This window comes from Somniosus microcephalus, unplaced genomic scaffold (genome assembly GCF_052327205.1).
Source record: "Somniosus microcephalus isolate GS21.2 unplaced genomic scaffold, FLI_Smic_1.0 unresolved_chr7, whole genome shotgun sequence".
Lineage (NCBI taxonomy): Eukaryota > Metazoa > Chordata > Chondrichthyes > Squaliformes > Somniosidae > Somniosus > Somniosus microcephalus.
In genome coordinates, this window is record NW_028225185.1 from 26,346,541 (window position 1) to 26,351,223 (window position 4,683).

A 4,683-nucleotide genomic window follows, 5' to 3' on the forward strand; every position below is an offset into this window, starting at 1 on the left:
GTACAACACGGGTTAGATACAGAGTAAAGCTCCCTCTACACTGTCCCCATCAAACACTCCCAGGGCAGGTACAGCACGGGTTAGATACAGAGTAAAGCTCCCTCTACACTGTCCCCATCAAACACTCCAGGGCAGGTACAGCACGGGTTAGATACAGAGTAAAGCTCCCTCTACACTGTCCCCATCAAACACTCCCAGGGCAGGTACAGCACGGGTTAGATACAGAATAAATCTCCCTCTACACTGTCCCCATCAAACACTCCCAGGGCAGGTACAGCACGGGTTAGATACAGAGTAAAGCTCCCTCTACACTGTCCCCATCAAACACTCCCAGGGCAGGTACAGCACGGGTTAGATACAGAGTAAAGCTCCCTCTACACTGTCCCCATCAAACACTCCCAGGGCAGGTACAGCACAGGTTAGATACAGAGTAAAGCTCCCTCTACACTGTCCCATCAAACACTCCCAGGGCAGGTACAGCACGGGTTAGATACAGAGTAAAGCTCCCTCTACACTGTCCCCATCAAACACTCCCAGGGCAGGTACAGCACGGGTTAGATACAGAATAAATCTCCCTCTACACTGTCCCCATCAAACACTCCCAGGGCAGGTACAGCACGGGTTAGATACAGAGTAAAGCTCCCTCTACACTGTCCCCATCAAACACTCCCAGGGCAGGTACAGCACGGGTTAGATACAGAGTAAAGCTCCCACTACACTGTCCCCATCAAACACTCCCAGGGCAGGTACAGCACGGGTTAGATACAGAGTAAAGCTCCCTCTACACTGTCCCATCAAACACTCCCAGGGCAGGTACAGCACGGGTTAGATACAGAGTAAAGCTCCCTCTACACTGTCCCATCAAACACTCCCAGGGCAGGTACAGCACGGGTTAGATACAGAGTAAAGCTCCCTCTACACTGTCCCATCAAACACTCCAGGGCAGGTACAGCACGGGTTAGATACAGAGTAAAGCTCCCTCTACACTGTCCCCATCAAACACTCCCAGGGCAGGTACAGCACGGGTTAGATACAGAGTAAAGCTCCCTCTACACTGTCCCATCAAACACTCCCAGGGCAGGTACAGCACGGGTTAGATACAGAGTAAAGCTCCCTCCACACTGTCCCATCAAACACTCCCAGGGCAGGTACAGCACGGGGTTAGATACAGAGTAAAGCTCCCTCTACCCTGTCCCATCAAACACTCCCAGGGCAGGTACAGCACGGGGTTAGATACAGAGTAAAGCTCCCTCTACACTGTCCCATCAAACACTCCCAGGGCAGGTACAGCACGGGTTAGATACAGAGTAAAGCTCCCTCTACACTGTCCCCATCAAACACTCTCAGAGCAGGTACAGCACGGGTTAGATACAGAGTAAAGCTCCCTCTACACTGTCCGTCAAACACTCCCAGGGCAGGTACAGCACGGGTTAGATACAGAGTAATGCTCCTCTACACTGTCCCATCAAACACTCCCAGGGCAGGTACAGCACGGATTAGATACAGAGTAAAGCTCCCTCTACACTGTCCCATCAAACACTCCCAGGGCAGGTACAGCACGGGTTAGATACAGAGTAAAGCTTCCTCTGCACTGTCCCATCAAACACTCCCAGGGCAGGTACAGCACGGGTTAGATACAGAGTAAAGCTCCCCCTATACTGTCCCATCAAACACTCCAGGGCAGGTACAGCACGGGTTAGATACAGAGTAAAGCTCCCTCTACACTGTCCCATCAAACACTCCCAGGGCAGGTACAGCACGGGTTAGATACAGAGTAAAGCTCCCTCTACACTGTCCCCATCAAACACTCCAGGGCAGGTACAGCACGGGTTAGATACAGAGTAAAGCTCCCTCTACACTGTCCCCATCAAACACTCCCAGGGCAGGTACAGCACGGGTTAGATACAGAGTAAAGCTCCCTCTACACTGTCCCCATCAAACACTCCCAGGCAGGTACAGCACGGGTTAGATACAGAGTAAAGCTCCCTCTACACTGTCCCCATCAAACACTCTCAGGACAGGTACAGCACGGGTTAGATACAGAGTAAAGCTCTCTCTACACTGCCCCATCAAACACTCCAGGGCAGGTACAGCACGGGTTAGATACAGAGTAAAGCTCCCTCTACACTGTCCCATCAAACACTCCAGGGCAGGTACAGCATGGGTAGATACAGAGTAAAGCTCCCTCTACACTGTCCCATCAAACACTCCCAGGGCAGGTCCCATCAAACACTCCCAGGGCAGGTACAGCACGGGTTAGATACAGAGTAAAGCTCCCTCTACACTGTCCCCATCAAACACTCTCAGGGCAGGTACAGCACGGGTTAGATACAGAGTAAAGCTCCCTCTACACTGTCCCATCAAACACTCCCAGGACAGGTACAGCACGGGTTAGATACAGAGTAAAGCTCCCTCTACACTGTCCCCATCAAACACTCTCAGGGCAGGTACAGCACGGGTTAGATACAGAGTAAAGCTCCCTCTACACTGTCCCCATCAAACATTCCCAGGGCAGGTACAGCACGGGTTAGATACAGAGTAAAGCTCCCTCTACACTGTCCCATCAAACACTCCCAGGGCAGGTACAGCACGGGTTAGATACAGAGTAAAGCTCCCTCTACACTGTCCCATCAAACACTCCCAGGGCAGGTACAGCACGGGGTTAGATACAGAGTAAAGCTCCCTCTACACTGTCCCATCAAACACTCCCAGGGCAGGTACAGCACGGGATTAGATACAGAGTAAAGCTCCCTCTACACTGTCCCCATCAAACACTCTCTCAGGACAGGTACAGCACGGGTTAGATACAGAGTAAAGCTCCCTCTACACTGTCCCCATCAAACACTCTCAGGACAGGTACAGCACGGGTTAGATACAGAGTAAAGCTCCCTCTACACTGTCCCCATCAAACACTCTCAGGACAGGTACAGCACGGGTTAGATACAGAGTAAAGCTCCCTCTACACTGTCCCCATCAAACACTCCCAGGGCAGGTACAGCACGGGTTAGATACAGAGTAAAGCTCCCTCTACACTGTCCCCATCAAACACTCTCAGGACAGGTACAGCACGGGTTAGTACTGCTCCCACATACTGTGTGATGTCCCACTGCAGGGATCTTGTGATCGCTCTGTGTGTCTGCAAAATTACCATGAAAACTACCAGTTGTTAAAAACCCAACTGGTTCAATAATGTCCTTTTAAGGAATGAACCCTGACCCCTGCCCCAGTCCACAATATATGATTGATTTATGGTAATTGACTAAATGAAGGGAACATTTCTTTACGCAGCGAGTTGTTGTGATCTGGAACGCGCTGCCTGAAAGGGCGGTGGGAGCAGATTCAATAGTGACTTTCGACAGAGGAATTGGAGAAATACTTGAAGGGGAGAAATGTGCCGGGCTGTGGGGAAAGAGCAGGGGGGAGTGGGACTAATTGGAGAGCTCGTTCAAAGAGCCGGCACAGGCTCGACAGGCCGAATGGCCTCCTGCATTGTAAGATTCTGTGATTGTTAATGCTCCACAACCCAGTGAAACACTGGTTTCATAAATTACATGAGATACTGTGCATCACTGGGTTATATATCCGCTGTTTATCACCACACTCTGTTAATCAGTTCCTGTCTACCACCCCACTCTGCTATTTATGTGTAACGGAGCATTTCTCCAGCGCTTTTCACCACCTCGAGATGTCCCAAAGCACTCCACAGCGAACTAAGTACTTTTTTTTTTGAAGTGTTGTAATGTAGGAAATGCGGGAGCCAAATTGCGCACAGCAAGCTCCCACAAACAGCAATAAGATAAGTGATCAGTTCATTTTTTTTTAGTGATGTTGGTTGAGGGAAAGTATTGGTGAACTCCCCTAATGTTCCAATAGTGGCCATGGGGGCTTCTCAGTCCACCTGAGAGAGCAGACGGGGCCTCGGTTTAATGTCTCATCCGAAAGATGGCACCTCCGACAGTGCGGCGCTCCCTCAGTACCGCTCCTCCGACAGTGCGGCGCTCCCTCAGTACCGCCCCTCCGACAGTGCGGCGCTCCCTCAGTACCGCCCCTCCGACAGTGCGGCGCTCCCTCAGTACCGCCCCTCCGACAGTGCGGCGCTCCCTCAGTACCGCCCCTCCGACAGTGTGGCGCTCCCTCAGTACCGCCCCTCCGACAGTGCGGCGCTCCCTCAGTACCGCCCCTCCGACAGTGCGGCGCTCCCTCAGTACCGCCCCTCCGACAGTGCGGCGCTCCCTCAGTACCGCCCCTCCGACAGTGCGGCGCTCCCTCAGTACCGCCCCTCCGACAGTGCGGCGCTCCCTCAGTATCGCCCCTCCGACAGTGCGGCGCTCCCTCATACTGGCACCGGGGGAGTGTCGGTCTGGATTATGGGGCTCGAGTTTCTGGAGTGGGAGTTATATTACACCCCACACACTCTGTTCCTGGGATACAACACTCTTGTATACATTATAACATACCCCATGTCGCATGAAATGGTAAAGCCACATTCTTGGCCAGTGATTCTTTTGACAACTGCATAGTTTACTCGAGTCACTCGTAGCCCAGAGCAGGCAGGAATGTACGCGGACAATAGCTGAATATCGAGGAGGGGGTGGAACCTTTTGTCGTGTTGGCACTGTTCCAGTGTGGGCGGAACACTGATTCAGTGAGATGTTGAGGGCTGGCTGCAGGGAGACGGGTCTA